This window comes from Eurosta solidaginis, chromosome 4 (genome assembly GCF_040869045.1).
Source record: "Eurosta solidaginis isolate ZX-2024a chromosome 4, ASM4086904v1, whole genome shotgun sequence".
Lineage (NCBI taxonomy): Eukaryota > Metazoa > Arthropoda > Insecta > Diptera > Tephritidae > Eurosta > Eurosta solidaginis.
The window spans coordinates 140,390,769-140,409,864 of record NC_090322.1 but is presented as its reverse complement, the minus strand read 5'-3'; the positions used below and the strand labels follow the sequence as shown (position 1 = coordinate 140,409,864).

The following is a 19,096-nucleotide window of genomic DNA, read 5'->3' as shown; positions in this document are numbered from 1 at the left end:
TGTGTTAGTCTCTATTTCGACTATATTTGAAAGAGCTATTATTCCCATATGCGCGGCTGACGCTTATGTGAACGCCAACCTAACCGCCGACTTTGGAATTTTAATTGAAAGTTAAAGAGTTTATACAGCGCATTTAGTAATGTAAAAATATATGTTTTAAGTGTAAATTACACATTATTTTTTCAATTTAAAAATGTATAATTTACTACAAAATTGTCACATTTGTTTGTACTAAATTTCTGACGCCAATCCTTCGAGAAGGATGAGTTCTCTGGGTTATGTCACTGCTTAATTTATGGCATCGTTAAAAAAATGGAATAAATTGCATTAGCACTTATACAAATGTTCAAAAATACAAATGTGTTTATGTATGTATTGCCATGAAAGTTGCATACGTATATACATTAGACCTGGCGTTAATATTTTTTTCCGGAATTTCAAATTCGGGTAGCGATCAAAATATGCGATTTAATGTCAAAAACGATTTAGCAAATTTTCAGGCTGATTGGATGGTGACAACCAGAGCCACAATGAGGTCAAAAGTCAACATTTTTCAAAAACACCCAAATACATTTTTTCAATTAACTTTTTTATTTAATTAGATACACTATACATAGTGCTGCTACTTTTTGCATTAATCTCATTTCTTCTCTATAATTTTTCTTAACATTAGCTGTGATCCTTTACTTTTCTGACCATTTCTAGTAAAACTGTCCAAATATAAAAATTCGCTCTCAGTGAGAGAGCAACACCAAAAGGTACGTGATTGCCTTCCAGTAAAAAATGTGAAATCTGTCAATTTCCCCATACACACATTCACATCCCTACAAGAAATTAGTGAACGCTTGCACCATTTTTTTCACACTGCTCTTAGCGTGCTGATACAAATGTTGCCTGAAATGAGCGTCACTGTTCCTGCAGGGCAGTAAATTGCCAAACAACTGATCGTTTGACAGTTTTACCAGAAGTAGTCAGCAAAAAATCGTCTGCCTAAAACTTGCAACTGTCAAACTGGAGAGATTAATTTTCAAATTTGAATAATGGCTCAGAAAACAAATTTATCGTTGAAACGGCTACGGTCTGCTGACACAAATGAATACTTAATTGGTAAATATGAACCCAAAATAGTTGTTGTAAAATTACCATCAAAACAGCAAGTACTTCAGTGTTTTTTTATAACGTACGCTGTGAAAACAAAACAGTAGATGAAAGCTCAAGATTGGTGTTGGATGAAGTATTGCCTTTTTGGGAAAAAGCTAGAATCCCAACGCAGATCAAAGAACATGTGCTGAAAAAGTGATTAAACTTTATCAAGAGTGGAAAAAGTATCTAATCTCAGTTTGCAAGTCATCGCAAAAAGGAAAATGACTTTAAGGAAAAAAAAAACAAGCCGCGAGAAAATGGGCGTATTGGTAGCACGACTTGCGTCCATCGAAATGTCACAAATAAAGAAAAGAGGAGGGCACAAAGATTGGCAGATGAAAAACGTCGAAAAGAACGTTATGAAAAGAAAACAAGCACTTCAGGTAATTATTATATAATGTTTGCACACACAGAGTCTAATTTCTTTGTGCAAATAATTTTGTGTGGACTTGACTATGGAACACATGTAATTTGAGAGTTATTTAGGGAAGAAACTTATAACATCCCAAGTTGCTCCAATAGGCCGATTCAAAAACGTGGAAAAAAGCTTTTTATAGACGACAGAATGCTAGCTCGTATGGATGCTGGCAATATGTCATCTCCATTCGCTATACATTTTATCAGTGCAACTGTTAAGCCATTGGGTCACGATATAGAGGATCTTGTTCTCAATTGTACAAGTTTGCGTGAACAGCGTAAAAAATCCCAAAAAAGTCGACGTCATGGCAAAGAAATTAAATTAAATAAACAATACTTGTTACACATTGTAGAAGGCTACCGAAAGGGCATCCCAGCCTATACAAAATCTTCATTGATTTAAAATAATAAAAATAATAATAATAATAATAATACGTATAGTATATCTAATTAGATAAAAAAAATTTATTAAGAATTCGTATTTGGGTGTTTTCAAAAATTTTTACTTTTGACCTCATTATGGCACTGGTTGGCACCATCCAATCAGCCTGAAAATTTGCTAAATCGTTTTCGGCATCAAATCGCATATTTTGATCGCTACCCGAATTTGAAATTCTAAAAAATAAATAAGAACCATATGACCAACGCCAGGTCCAATATACATACAAACCCTTCTTAAAGCATAAAAGCCATTAACGGAAAAGCATTCTTGGGCAAAAATCGCAACTTTAAGCTTACTCGTCTATCAAGCTGTCAGCTCCGCAAGTGATCGGCGACAGTGACAGTAACAGCAGCAAAAGAAGCGCTGAAATTCATTGTAACTGCAGACTGCAACAACAACAACGGACAAAGTCACTCACACACAAAATTAGATTTTGTTTTAACTGCGTCAATGTATGGATGGTATGTTGTTATGTATGTATTTGTATACTTCTAAGCTTGTGTTTATTAGAGGTATTCTAAAACAAGTAAGGAAGGCTAATTTCGGGCGTAACCGAACATTACATACCCAGCTGCCAAATTACAGCTTGCAAAACTTTTAAATGACCTACTTTCAAAGTGGGCGGTGCCACGCCCATTGTCCAAAATTTTACTTATTTTCAATTCTTCGTCATAAGGTCAACCCATCTACCTAGTTTCACCGCTTTATCCGTCTTTGGTAATGCATTATCGCACATTTTCGGTTTTTCGGAATTTTCGACATCGAAAAAGTGGGCGTGGTTACAGTCCGATTTCCTTCATTTTAAATAGCGATCTGGGATGAGTGCCCAGGAACTTACATACTAAATTTCATTAAGATACCTCAAAATTTTCTCAAGTTATCGTGTTTAGGGACAGGCGGATGGGCGGACAGACGGATATGGCTAGGTGAATTTCTTTTTTCGCCCAGATCATTTTGATATATAGAAGCCTATATCTATATTAATAAGTTTATGTCGTTACGGGGTACCATTATGCGAACCAAATTAATAAACTCTGTGAGTTCTGCTGAGCTGAGTATAAAGACAAAGCTAGTATAGCAAAATGCCAATAAAAAAAAAAAAAACAAAAAAAAAAAAAAAAACAAAAAAAAAAACATCGCCCGGCTGCAAGCAATTGTGCATAAATTCCAGTTTCGCTTAGCACTTCATACAGTTATATCGCGCATACCTCTATAAATATACCTATTCTCTTCAATCGCGTGCTCGAATAAATGAATCAAAAGTTTCTCGGCAGTTAACATTGCCAGTAGGAAAAGATGAAAGTGTGATTTTGGGATTATTTGTATGTCATTAGTTAGGAAAGTGGCTGACGTCGCTTTGATTAAGTGTCTTAAAGTTCAGAAGGGGAAAAAAGGAAAGTAATTTCTTCGGCTCTGTCGTATGCTTCATACTACTTTTGAATGGAACAGAACAACAATATAATCAAATTCAAAAATCTGTAGTAAATAAACAAACAAATGCACAAGATATATGTTTACCACACTTACGCACTATGCGACCTTTTTTCTGTCCAAAAATTTGTTTGCCTCCATTCCCATATTCTCTCCTTATCCCATTAATTTCTTATCCCTACCATTCTTGGAAGAGGTCCCACTCCATCTCACACTAAAATAATAAATAATAACTTATTCAAGGAGGTTTCCTTGCACCAAACAAGTAAATATAACTTTTTTAATAGGTTGGTATCCCTCCATTTCGTGGATAGAATTGTGAATGTTTATCGTTCCCAAGTCGCCTTGAATACACACACTCAAACACAATTTCATCCGAATCGGTCCTTGCGTTTAGAAGGAAGAAGCACAAGCACAGAAATAAATATATATACAAACATAGAGAACATATATTGTTAGCAACCTCTTCGGCAAATATCAAATATATAATTTGTTGGTTATTTAAACAAAAAAAAAAATATATAAATACAAAGCTCGGTAAGCCTCTAAGGAAATTTAGGTGGAGCTTCTCTTCTAGTTTGAGTCATTCTCCTTATAAATTTTCCTAAAAATTGATGGGACCCATGTTTTACTCTGACTCTCAACCGCATCTGCAAGGCAAATGAATTTTTACTGAGAAGCTTTTAATGGCAAAAATACACTCGACGTATTTGCCAAATCACTGCCGAGGGGCGACCCAACTTAGAAAAGATTTTTGTAATTGAAAAAACTTACTTCTAAAATTTTCTTCGGTGGGCTAGGCAGATCTCGCTAACACCACGCGACGGCGGCCGGTTGTATGGAATATATTATTGTATACTAGCAGTACCCGCCAAGCGCAGTTCCGTCCTAACTTTTGTTTAAACGCATGACCTATAAGATGCTTTTATATCTCACTCGCCCTCCCACTCCCCTTTCATGTTCCTTTCTTTCGCTCTGTCCACTACAAGTATCTCTTTATTTGCGTCTTTATCTCCCCCTTCGTCTTCTCTCCCTCTTCCTCTCTATATCTGTCACTATCTTTCTCTCTCTGTCTTCAGATATCTCTCGTTAGCTGCTCCTCCTGCTCCCATCCCGGTTCTTCTATTTTTCTATTTTCGTCTAACTCCATTTTCTCTATCTGGCTCTCTATTTTTTTCCTACGGTTTTCCTCTCTCTCTTTTACACTATCATAAAAAAAAGTGTATTTATTTCTTTACAAATTACAAAAAATCGTTCCGTAGATTAGTTTTTTTAACTCGGTAGGTTCCCAGTCCACTAACAAAAGCAATGTTTTTAATAACCACTAATCTGGACAAAATCTACAAACGTACGCAGTCGCATCCTAAATATGATTTTTATATTAGATAGGTTCTTGTGTTACTTCCCGAAAAAGCTTCACAAGAATACTTTCTGGATCACTGTGGAGCTATCTTAAACAGTTTGTTCAGGCAAAAAGCTCACGCTGAATGTATATTTGAACGTTTGGTTTGCACCGGTCAAACACACAAAGTAATTATGATTGTAAATGTAGTACTTGTTTTAAAATAAGTTATTGGTTATATAAAAGTAAATTCAACTATGTTCTTTGATGCAGAACAAAAATTATTATTTCAAAATCTAATTGCATATAAGAAATATTGCAATATTCTATAGATTCCAATTAATTTTACTTCCGCGGGGCTAAGCGGTTGCACTGCCGGACAGTTGATGGGCAGACTTGCACCAACAGTGCTAAATATGAGCTATATGTATTGTTGGGGATAGATCCTTGGAGCGTAATTAATAAAACACGTTTTACTATAATTGAGTTTATTGAAAGACTAAAAGAATATTGTGCATAAGAAATACAATACATCAAAGGAGCAATACGATGTAGAGTTGCATTTAAAGGTACGATCTATTCCTGTTGTAATCCTGAAACGGTTACTTTTCAACATGTATTTATATAAATCAATCTAGGCAAACACTTTTTCAGAATAACCTACGATTGAACTTATAAAGATCGCGGTCTAAAGGTCTGCTTAATGTGGCAGTTGAAAGCACTGCGAGCGCACAGAGTTGAACAAGTGCCGTATAAATGCGATTGCTCTGCGCTAGTTTGATACTGCTGGATTCCTTCACATTATATCGAAAATAGTCACATTAGGAAGTTTTAATAAAATACACTCTTTTCAAGTCGAGGTTTTCTTTGCGAAGTTGTTAAATTTCTTAGATGTCTAGCGAATTTATTTCATAAGATGTATAGATAAATTATACAATAGCTAAGAACAAACAAACAAAACTGTCCAGCTAATATCCCGCCCATTTTGTCTAAAGATGGAACAGAATTTCCGTCGAGGTATTAACCACGCTACACAATAAACCACGTACAATTAAACTTTTTCAACCAATACCCACAGATATATATATATATATATATATATATATCACTTCATTTCCTCTGTAGAATGCAATCAACATCGAAGCCGTCATCGTCGTCGCTGCCGCAACTGCTGCTATCAACGCTTTTGCCGACTCTACGCTATATACATGTATGCATATAAAGTCGGCGGACATCGTTTAATTGGAACTTGGGAGCGAACGCGTCATCAACAACGTCAATGGAAGCGACGACGACGACGGCAATGACGACAGCAGCAAAGCTTTTACTGCGAACATTCGACAAACTGACACCTACAACGAATAAACACACTGATGCACACACATACACACACACATAAATATCGAGGCCAACAGGCAGACGAGCAGGCACTCCCCTAAACATACATACACACTTGCATACATACTTAGAAACTGAATAAAAGAGCGAGTGTTAAAGCTATTTTTGCGAATATTTAAAAGTGTCTGTGTTTGCGTGTGTTTGTGAGGTTTGTGTTGCTACCATTTGTCTAACAACAGAGACTAGTACTTAGTTAATAGTCAACGCCAGGCGTTTGGGCAAAGACGCCACCATGGCGTATGAGTAACTAAATTTAATATTCGTCTAGCGTTTTATTTTGTGCCGTAGCTACGTTGTACTGAGTGACTAGTTGCATTGTTTGACAGCGCAGTTTCAGCTGCGGGTGAATCGTTGGCAGCGCAGCGGCGGTAAGCGTATGCGGCAAAAACTTTACAAAAAACAATACCAACAATAACAACTCACAACGTTTCTTCACAACTAAATGAATTCAATTCAATTTTACTCACTATGGTTCAGTGTAATTTAACTGGACAAAGCAAAAGCCACGACCAATGTGCTGAGACAAATTTTTGTGAAGGGCGCGCGTTCTCGTGCTACTGCAGTTACAGCAGTGATTATGATTAACTGCTTTATAAGCAAAGATAAAAGTGTAAATAAAAATAAGGTGTTTCTGCGTGTAGCTTCCGTCCTGTAAAATGTGAAACGAAATAATGTAAAAAATATTACAAGCAAAATAAAAAAACAAATTTTGATTTTTGGCGACCTTTAAATTTAACAATTATTTCTTCAAACTGGCTCTAGGTCAATAAATTAAACAAGTTGTTGTTGTTTTTGTTCCAATATATTTCGATCTCCAACAACAGCATCTCGAACAGACGCTGCCCACCTAACAACTCATTCCCCGATGACGATCTCCGTTGGAGATCGAAATATATTGGAACAAAAACAACAACAACTTGTTTAATTTATTGACCTAGAGCCAGTTTGAAGAAATAATTGCAAAATAAAAAAATATATATCAAAAAGATTGTGAATCAAATGTGAGATTAATGAAAATAAGAAGAAAGCAGTTTTACTAATACCAAACCAATAAAACCAACAACAAAGGAGCATGGAACTTGCATCCGTGTCAACATATATACGCGTTAAAGTAGATTCTGATTTGAAAAACTAACAAAAAACATAATCAAAATTACATGAAACTACTTGCCGTCACGTTAGCGCCTTTTCATTTCAATGCCTAAATGTGCAATGAGCGTCAGAACCCGGTGTAGTTTACCGGAAATGTCATCACATCTGAATTGTGAATAATTTCACTGATTGTTTGTGTATGTAGGTGTGGCCAATGTGTGAAAAAACACAAATTTATTACTATCAGTAACGAAAAGTGAACTGCAAGGTTTTCACGAAAGTGTAAATAACTTTAAATTAGGGCTTTCTATTTTAAAGCTAACTGCAGTAAAATTAGCGCATATTTTCGCTAGTGAAAAAAGCTTACGTAGTACATTTGTATGTATGCATATACGTACGTTAGAGTGTGCGGTGCGCCAACTTGGATTTGAGCCCGCACTACTGCGAATAATTCAGCTGTTAAAACAGCCCTACCAAAGCCACATCTTGTTGGTTGCTTTATTGCTGTGCCGCCCGAATATCAAAAATTCAAGCTCAAGTACTGCACGGGGTGCTATTTTGATGCCGACTTTAGATCAGATAGCTCAAAACTGTTTAAACTTTGGCTAGGGCCTGACACTCACAGAGGAAATGGGTGAATATTTCCTAGCAATGCTCTTACTTATGCGCAGGGGCTACACCTATCCTTTATGGGGCTCCCAGGATTTACAGTTGTACACCAAGTGCCCAGTATCCTGTAACTTTGGTGTAGTTCCAATTATTTCTTTACTATAACTATTTAGGAAATGCTCTGTTCTTCGCTGATTGTAGTCAAGTAAGGTTGTATTGGTGATTTTACCAGTTGTGCTTAGCGACTTTCTTTGGATTGGTAAATACGTCTCTAGTCTGCTTCAGTGTTGTCTAATGATAACCGGACCTTGCTGATTCATACCATTTTAAATTGCCATCAATATTCCTGGAACTTACAAGCTGAGTTTGGAAGACGGATAAAGGGTGCTACTTTTAGCTGTTCAGAAAAGACGCTTGCACAAACAGCGCTGTCGATTTTTATTTCTGGAATCAAAAATATGTTGATAGCGTTTTTATATAGTATGTGTGTTGACTGACCCATTCATTACCGCTCGAAGCCTCGCATCTGCATCGATGAGTCTCCTAAGTATACCCCTGTAGTCAAACCGCTTTATGTTTCAACATCTAGACTCCCTAAGTCTAATTTTTGAGCGCTTAGATGTAGAGCGTGGATGTCACTGTTTAAAGATAAAAGTTAGCACGTCTACTAAACATGACTTAAGTGTTCCAGTTAACCCTAGACAGACTTTCCGTTGTATTTTGTTTAATATTTTATTACATTCCCTGGGTTGGTCACCATAATATAACTTCATATACAAGCATAACCGCATGACCGCCGCTTACAGCAACAGCATAAGTTTTGGCCTTAGGCCTCAATTACCGAAAACTTTTATCTTTTACGAGTAATAAACAATGTATGCCTCCTCTTCTTTCAATGCTTACCTGGATTAACATTGTTACTTGGATAAACCCCTAACCTCTTTCCAAAAAAATTTTGGATATACAAAATACATGGAAATCAGGTTAACATATTGACAAGGCCTTTACTGGTGCCTCTTAAGTTCGTTCGGCTTTTGAAATATTCTTTAAATATTTATGATGTGCTTAAAGATCTACCGCTCGTAATATATTGATCACCCTAATTTGTATATAAGTACGTACTTACGTTTTTTTGTTCTTTTATTGTGATTGTACATATATATGGTTGTTGGTTACAAAAATCGCGTAATACTTTGATCTATAGCACAAATTTATTAAAAATATCTATTCGAAGACAGTAAGAAAACAAAATATCAGGAACAAAGACGAGAAAAGCTATATTACTCCTTGGAGCTAATCGCACTAGTTTCGAAATGACGCAGAGCTATCTCATTGAATATAACACGGTACTACCTCTGAATCTGTCCCTCCATTTGAGCGCGTTAGTAACTGTTTCAGGTTATGGAGGTGGTTATGTTAGGTGGTTATGGAATTGTTGTTGCTTAAATCAATTAATTGTAATTCTCTGTCGTTCCGATATGGCTACCCGCTCTGCATCCAATTAGCACCGGTGTAGAGGTAGTCATTAAAGCGGTAGTGCAAAACTGTCGCTTTGCGCGAACGTCTGCCATTTGTTCTGCAGGGACTGTCTCAATGATGTTGGCGACGCTATCGCTGGGGACTTTATATGCACCTGTGCATATGTACACAAACGCCGCTTGACAGCAAACCCTATTGGAAAAGAATGTCACTCTTGCTTTTTTTGGGGTTATGCGATTAATAAAACTAAATAAAATTAACACTTGGCGCGATTTACGTTCGAGGCGATTTCGGCCTACCTTTTTTGCCATTTTGCGCTACGCTCTTTTTAAAATTTCCCTACAAACTTGCTGAAGGGGACCTATATGTTTTACGCTGACCTCACAAATCAGTCGCGAGGCAGATGAATTGGCACCGAGAAGCTTTTCATGACAGAAATACACTCGGAGTGCGAGCCAAATCACTGCCGAGGCGAGATTCCTCTCAGAAAAACTTGCTTCTAATTCTTTTTCCTGAACTTTTTATGCTGCTTTGCCTGAGGCGTGAAGCAAGGACCTTCGTTGTGGTTTTCGGAGCATGCTTCAACCGCACAACAGCGGCTGCCGTTAATCAAATTGTTAATAAATTACATATCAAATTTCTAATTCATTTGACTTATTTAATTTTTCGAATAATCAAGAAGGATAAAAGCAAATTAATTACCCAATCTCCTTTTATGTTAATCACGATTTAAAAAAGTGAGTTTACTGATAAATCTTTACTTTGTTCGCTACAACTATGGGCAGTTTTTGGTCAATTATTTTAAAATTAATAAAGTGATTTTCAATTAATCAAATCTTCAAATAATTAATTAATGGATTAATTGAACAATGGATTATTCAACTTGGACGATTCACAGAATAAAGACACAGACCTATTCACATATGTTACAGAGTAATTTATTCACAAACTTAGTCTGATGTTGCCATTCAAGTCCTACAATGACTTCACTATAAATTCGGTTTGTGTATAGGATATTTCCAACAGGGTCTCCGTTTGTTGCTTTTGTATACTCGCAGCTGTTTATTGTGAATTGTTATTTGCCAATGAAATGTATGTATATGTATGTTGTAGACAAAACCTCGCCCACCTTTACCTCTTAAGCAGAACCGGATCCTCACCACACTTTGTTGTTGCCAAATATTTTTGTTTTTAACCGTATTTGTTTGTATGTTTGGCATATATATTTTTTCAAACGATAAGATATATGGCGTCTATGTATGTATAAAACATACTACATATGTACATATACAAATATTTATAAGCACAAACATACTTACGCCTGGGGCAAATATTGGCAGCAAAGCAACAGAGCAAGAAACCAACAGAAAAATAACAGTAGAGATAAAAGCAACAACGATTAAATACCATGCGCCAAAATGTTCGTTGCCTATCCATGAGTTCGATTAACGGACTAACTCACACTCTGTTCAACTGTCTGTCTGTCACAATGTTTGTGTTTTTTTCTAGTCGCTTCCTCATTGGGTCACCCATTTACAGAGTACGGTCGTCTGGTTACACGTTTTTACCTTTTTTTGTTGTGCACTCTTCTTGATGGTAGATTTGAATAGAAAACAATAGATGACGTACGTTCATAGTAAATCAGCACAACGGAATTGAAATGAAAGTCCGCATGCATGCACTTTATAATACTATTCCGGAAGGGCTTAGAAAAAAGCATGACTAGATTGAAACAAAGAATTATGGTGGAAAACAATTATTTTTATGATGCTAATCAAAAATGTGCAAAAAATAAACATTTTATTTGCACTTCGTTAGGGGGCTTTTGTTTTTGTAGCGATAAATACATTCCCCGAAGGCTGTGGGTGTGTTACCGATGTTGATGGTCTTTCGCCAGATATCGATTCGGTACTTTATGGTCACAAGCACCATCAAGGTGTAAGCTCTACTGTCTCAGTAACGATTTCGTATGACTATATGACCATATGAAATCGTCTAGGCCATTCCGCACTTATCTTTTGGTTCCACGAGGGACTTGGGATCGCCAGAGCCCCTGCATGCTAAAAACGCAGGACTCACCACGAGTAGGTGAGGCTAAAAATTGTGTTGGAGAAGCTATGAATTGCGCTGGAATCCCTTTAAAGAGTTGCACTGCATAGCCCTTGAATTATTTTGGTATTTCGGTCGTGTCTTACGTAATTTTCATACACAGCTGAGCAACGGTCAAGGAGTGCATTAACTGCGTTTATGTAACGGAAGATTGTCACGGCGTAAACTAAACGAGATGGACTTCCATGTATCAAAATGATGTGGGTGGAAAAGAAATTCACTAAGTTAGTTAGTAAAAAAATGGTGAGTGAGTTATTTGGTACCCTACTCCCATCGGTATTCAGTATGAGCGGAGAATAACCACGCCCAATTTTAACACATATGTATAAATATTGGGAATACAATAAAACGTGATTTTTAAGTAAATAATGCATATACAGTAACCACATTTCATGTGCAGGATATATTTAAAAACCGTACGTAATTTTTATTTATTTAAAAAATGGGGCGTGACACCGCTCACGTTTAACAAAATCAATTTTTCAAATATTATTGGCCATGATTCAATCACAAGAGGTTTGCTCGACAGACAAATTGTTTGACAATTGCAGCCATTTTGCTCCCAAATCGAAGTGACATCCGTTAACTGTGTTGTTTCTTTGCGATTTTTCGAAAAATAATAGTAGTAGAAATAGGAAGCAATCAGTTTACAAATACCCGATAAGTACTGATCTGAAGAACAAACCTCTAGTAATTGAATCATGGTTATTGGAATTAAATCAAAAATCAAAAATATTAAAGTTTTTCTCACAAAACGTGGTAAACTGATTAAAGTTGTTATAAGTAATGCTCGATAGCGGTAAAGTGACACGCCCACTCATATATATACCAATTTTAAACTTAGGCGAATGTAATAGCTATAGTTTTTATACTCAGTTGAGCAGAGCTCACAGAGTATATTAACTTTGATTGGATAACGGTTGGTTGTACAGGTATAAAGGAATCGAGATAGATATAGACTTCCATATATCAAAATCATCAGTATCGAAAAAAAATTCGATTGAGCCATGTCCGTCCGTCCGTCCGTCCGTCCGTTTGTCCGTTAACACGATAACTTGAGTAAATTTTGAGGTATCTTGATGAAATTTGGTACGTAGGTTCCTGAGCACTCATCCCAGATCGCTATTTAAAATGAACGATATCGGACAAATAACCACGCCCACTTTTTCGATATCGAAAATTTCGAAAAATCGAAAAAGTGCGATAATTCATTACCAAATACGGATTATGCGATGAAACTTGGTAAGTTAGTTGAATTTATGACGCAGAATTGGAAAGTGGTAAAATTTTGGTCAATGGGCGTGGCACCGCCCACTTTTAAAAGAAGGTAATTTAGAAGTTTTGCAAGCTATTATTTGGTAGTGGTTGAAGATATCATGATGAAATTTGGCAGGAACGTTACTATTATTACTATATGTCTGTTTACTAAAAATTAGCAAAATCGGAGGACGACCACGCCCACTTTTTAAAAAAAAATTTTTTTAAATTCAAATTTTAAAAGAAAAGTTAATATCTTTACAGTATATAAGTAAATTATGCCAACATTCAACTCCAGTAATGATATGGTGCAACAAAATACAAAAATAAAAGAAAATTTCAAAATGGGCGTGGCTCCGCCCTTTTCATTTAATTTGTCTAGGATACTTTTAATGCCCTAAGTAGAACAAAAATTTACCAATCCTTGTGAAAGTTGGTAGAGGCTTAGACTCTAGGACGATAACTGTTTTCTGTGAAAAAGGGCGAAATCGGTTGAAGCCGCGCCCAGTTTTTATACACAGTCAACCGTCTGTCCTTCCGCTCGGCCGTTAACAACATAAACTGAGCAAAAACCGATATATCTATACTAAACTCAGTACACGTACTTATCTGAACCCAGTTTGTATTGGTGTAAAAAATGGCCGAAATCCGACTATGACCACGCCCACTTTTTCGATATCGAAAATTACGAAAAATGAAAAAAAATGCCATTATTATATACCAAATACGAAAAAAGGGATGAAACATGGTATTTGTATTGGTCTATTGACGCAAAATATAACTTTAGAAAAAAACTTGGTAAAATGGGTGTGACACCTACCATATTAAGTAGAAGAAAATGAAAAAGTTTTGCAGTGCGAAATCAAAAGCCCTTGGAATCTTGGAAGGAATACTGTTCGTGGTATTACATATATAAATAAATTAGCGGTACCCGACAGATGAAGTTCTGGATCACCCTGGTCCACATTTTGGTCGATATCTCGAAAACGCCTTCACATATACAACTAAGGGCCACTCCGTTTTAAAACCCTCATTAATACCTTTAATTTGATACCCATATCGTACAAAAACATTCTAGAGTCACCCCTGGTCCACGTTTATGGCGATATCTCGAAAAGGCATCCACCTATGGAACCAAGGTCCGCTCCCTTTTAAAATACTTATTAACACCTTTCATTTGATACCCATATCGTGCAAAACAAATTCTAGATTCACCCCTGGTCCACCTTTATGGTGATATCTCGAAAAGGCGTCCACATATAGAACTAAGGCCCACGCCTTTTTAAAATACTCATTAACACCTTTAATTTGATACACATATCGTACAAAAAAATTTTAGAGTCACCCCTGGCCCACCCTTATGGCGATATCTCGAAAAGGCATCCACCTATGGAACTAAGGTCCGCTCCCTTTTAAAATACTTATTAACACCTTTCATTTGATACATATATCGTACAAAACAAATTCTAGATTCACCCCTGGTCCACCTTTATGGTGATATCTCGAAAAGGCGTCCACATATAGAACTATGGCCCACGCCCTTTTAAAATACTCATTAACACCTTTCATTTGATACCCATATAGTACAAACAAATTCTAGAGTCACCCCTGGTCCACCTTTATGGCGATATCTAGAAAAGGCGTCCACATATTGAACTAAGGCCCACGCCCTCTTAAAATACTCATTAATACCTTTCGTTTGACACCCATAGTGTACAAACGCATTCTAGAGTTACCCCTGGTCCCCTTTATGGCGATATCACGAAACGGCGTCCACCTATAGAACTATGGCCCACTCCCTCTTAAAATACTCTTTAATACCCTTCATTTGATACACATGTCATACAAACACATTCCAGGGTAACCCTCGGTTCATTTTCCTACATGGTTATTTTCCCTTATGTTGTCACCATAGCTCTCAACTGAGTATGTAATGTTCGGTTACACCCGAACTTAACCTTCCTTACTTGTTTATATCAAAGTTATTTTACATGCAAAGTGTATTTATAACATGAAAATTAATCCAAAAAAAAAAATTTTGGAAATGGGCGTGGCACCGCCCTTTTTTAACAAGCATATCCTCATGTTTCGGTAGCCATAGCCCCAAGCCTAGTTCATGTATCTTGAACAACTCGACAACAAAACGAGGTTATAAAGGACCGCAGACGAATATAATAGAAGACTATATCTTTGCGAAAAATTTCTTTCTAACAATGCTATTTTATTTTTGAAGTGTTTTGCAATGCCCTTTCTTTGAGCAATCATTCGTCTACGTTTCGAGAGCGAAGATTGAAAGAAAAATTTATTTATTAAAAAAAACAAGTAAGGACGGGACTGTCTTCGGCTGTGCCGAAGACTTCATACCTTTCATGAATGGGGCTGAACAATAATCTTATCTCGTTCGAAATCTCCAAATAATCGGATGTATAAGATAGGAAATATATAGTGAACAGATGTACATACCTAAACGATTTTTAAGATAAATACAAAATAAAAATTGGCAAAAAACCCCTTTATCTGAACGATCGGTTTTATGGGATATATATTATATATAGCTCCGATAGAAATGATTTTTACATTGGAAACTAAGGTAGAAATGGCCAAAAATCTGTCTATCTGAACGATCGGTTGTATGGGATAGGTATATACTATATACATATAGCTCCGATCAAAGTGATTTTTTCAGGAAATCTTCTATGATATATTAGAAAATATATCACCGAGTTTCACGTTTATACTTTCTAAATTGCTGCAGAAATGGCCAAAATCGTCTTATCTGAACGATCGGTTGTATGGGAGATATATGTTATAGTGGTCCGCTCCTACCGGATTCGACAAATGTCTAATATAATACAAAAACACATCCTTGTACCAAATTTCATTGAGACATCTAAAAATTTGAGGGACTAGAGGGACAGAGTGACGGACAGACGGACATGGCTATGTCACCTCATTTCGTCGCGCTGATCAATTCGGTATACTTAATGGTGAGTCTATCTTCTATATTTCTCAACGTTACAAACATCGGACCAAAGTTAATATACCATTTCGTGTTCATGAAAGGTATAAAAATTCGGTACACTTATTTCTCTAATAAAGAGGAGTGTCTGAAAAAAAGTGGGGAGTAATCTCTTCACTAACAATCGCACTTTTGATAGTAGGTACTTACTGTAAAAAAAATTTAAGCTCAATTAACTTTATGATAGAAGTCCATGAGCTGAGTATTTAATGTTATGTTATACCCGAACTTATACATCCTTATTAAGACTCATACTTGTAGTAATTAAGGATGTTGGAAAATACTTGCAAAACCTACTTGTATATTACTTAAGCTTAAAGTTTTGTATATGTACTCAAATATTTAATATATATTAGTATGAAAGTACTTACTTGAACATTGCCAAACTCACCACATGAACGCAATTTGTCATTTGGCAATATAATCTTGGGCATGCATGGGATTAGATGGTGCAGGCACAAATCTAAATTTATCAATATGTAGTGCCCAAAAATATTAGAACTAGTCAAAGAGAGAATTAAATATTTGATTTATTGCAAGCTGCAACATGAAGTTAAGCCAAAGCATTAATACTCACTCAATTGGGAAATACATTTTTAGAACAACTTAAGAGGATTTACGAAAAGCATTACCACCGAGCTGTCTATTCCATTGAAGCAACACATTTTTTATTTCCTTTTTGATAAAAGTCTCTACCCTCAAAGACAGGAACTATGCAGAAGCAACCACGAAGAACCAGCGTTCAAAAGGCATAATGTCTGCCGCCAAAAGAGCTCAACACTGTTACCAAACTAGTCTCAAATGATCCAAAATCGTCACGAAAAGGGACCTGTAGTGGAATTCACTAACTTTTTTAACGATATTTGCCATCGCTTTATTTGCGAATCGATAACTATAACGATTTCGTTATTCAGTAACTATTTTTTATCGATATTTGTTAATCGACGATCAGCTGTGTCGTTAAATAAACGGCAAGTGAATTGGCTGCGTTAAAAATCACGAAATTTACATTTCGGCCAATTTTAGTTAAAAAAAAAAAAAATCGGAACTTTAATTAAAAACTTTCAAACACGAAAAGTTGCTTTATTTATAAATCAAATGGCATTTGAGTACTTAGCATACGTTTTATCACAAGATCAAGGGTTACTAAGTCCATCGCCAGTGGACAGACGCCTTCTTAGAGAGGTAGATAACCCATTCCAACTGAATGCAACGGAGTTTCGAAAGCTGTACCGAATAACCCCAGACTTGGCTGATGATATTATTTCTCAACTTGATGGTCAACTAAGGGATACAAGAACAACTGCGATATCAACAGAGAAAAAAATTAATTCTGCATTTACTTTCCTTTTGTTAAAATACATAGGTAAAGGCTTGCACAATAAAGACTTTTAAAAGCAGTTATTATATGGAATTTGTTTATTTTTGGCATTCCTTTTGTGCTTTTCGCATTTTTTAGGTTTCGTTAAGCTGTGCTGCCACCTTTCTACTATTTTAAATGTCATTTATTGCCAGTCGTTAAAACTAATTTAGTGAATAGTACAATCGATAAGGCAAGCGACAAAATCGTTAATTAAAATCTCGACAAATCGCATCGTTATAAGTTAGTGAATTCCACTACTGAATAAGCGCAAGAACGTATTGGATGTTCCCGAGGTACTCCAGACATTTTCCCAAAAATAATAGCGAAATTATTCTGTGATTATCCCGAAAACTGCCTTAATCCATGTGAAGTATGAGCTATAGATTTTGCATGTTTGGATCTCGAGGCGTCTGCATGTCGCCAGCGCGGCTAATAAACTGCGGTGAAATTTAGCATACCGATAGAAAATAGTCTGGAAATATCATCTATTGGTTAGATTTTGTGGTCAAGCACTTCCTGGGAATATTTATTTACGAAATATGCTCAAAATATTCCAGAACACATCTTGAAATAGTTTCCAACTGAATTAATGTTATGTGTATACATATCGGGCAAACGACCATCAGCATCTATAATACTCCCTAAAAACTTCGAGGATTGCCTTTATCACTACAACAACAACAATAACTCTCGTAATAGTTGAAAAATGATTGCGACATCATTTCAGAGACTACCGATAAACTCCGAACGATACCAAAAATGTCACAAATAGTTCTAAAATAATTTTGAAATAGTCATGAAGGGATCTACCCTAGTGTTCCGTAAATAATCTCGTAGTGATATCGATATTATCCCAAACAATTTATCTGGAAATAATCCTGAACCCCAGGGCATAGATGGGAATGAAAAAACAGATGAAATAGCTAAAAAGGGTGCATCCCTTGCAGCTTGGCCCGTAGACGTCCTAATTAGACTGGGCGAGATTAAGCGAAGGCGAGAGGTGCACATGATCGACCAAGCGGGGCCTAAAAGTGTCGATAATTATGTGTAGGTCTTACAATCTTAGACTAACAAAGTTGCTTCTATCATTAAAAATAGAGGACTGTAGACTCATGACGGGTATTCTGACTGGAAACTGCCTTCTGGCGTCACATGCCTTTAAATAAGGCTTGGTCAGTGATAGTACATCTGGAAGTGCGGGTTGGAGGAGGAAACGATCGAGCATGTTCTGTGATCGTGCCCTGCGCTTGTCAGACTAAGACTCCAGTTATTAGGATTGATTCAGTTATCAGATCTATAGTCAGCAAGTGGCTTAAGTCCTAGGAAGCATCTAGTATTTACCAAAAGGAGAGAGCTATTTTATAAGATAGCTCATAGTTTTTGATAGCGTTTTTCAGGTGGGTCGTTAAAACAAACTCCTGGTAACACCACGGACACATTCAATCAATGTGATGTCCTCATGAGCCGGCCCTATCAACCTAATCCTGAATCGACACAGAAAAAAATCCGAAATGAAAACGAAAACAATTTTTGAAGTTGTAACGGATAAATCCCAAATCGCTCGTCCTTTTAAAAATCCCAAAGTAGTTTAGAGGCGACCCCGGAACGTCCCCAAAATGTTCAAGAAAACAATTCCCAAGAGGCAAATCAATGAATGAGTGGTAACCTGAATATTGTTAATCCCTTAATCTTCTCTAAAACCCATCGAAATAACTGCGAAATGATCTCCAAATGGCTTTCAAATAAATAAAAAATATTTCCGTAAAAGCCCCTAAATTATCTAAAAAACGAAATGGCTCTCAATTGGTGGCCTTCAAAATGACCGCGGAAGGACTTCAAAATAATGTATTAACTTATCACGATATTACTTCAAATAGTCCTCGAAGCTATTCAGAAAAAAACAGCCAAATTACTATGAGAGATTTCAAAAATTAGCCCGCAACGACCTCCGAAGGACTCCGAAATATTCCGGCAAAACTATCCCGAAACGAACGC

The 19,096-nt window shown here is 36.4% G+C and overlaps 1 protein-coding gene across 5 annotated transcripts in view; it reads left to right on the top strand.

Annotated features, from left to right (window-relative positions):
• LOC137250396 (potassium voltage-gated channel protein Shaker) overlaps window positions 1-19,096 on the top strand; it is a 685,128-nt gene that overhangs the window by 131,647 nt on the left and 534,385 nt on the right. The window contains exon 1 of one of the 5 annotated variants that reach the window (XM_067783117.1): window positions 6,602-6,846. The exons of the other annotated variants lie outside the window; for them this stretch is intronic. The gene's annotated coding sequence lies outside the window, so the exon portion shown is untranslated. Of the gene's footprint in view, window positions 1-6,601; window positions 6,847-19,096 lie in introns of those variants that run through there. 5 annotated transcript variants of the gene reach the window in all.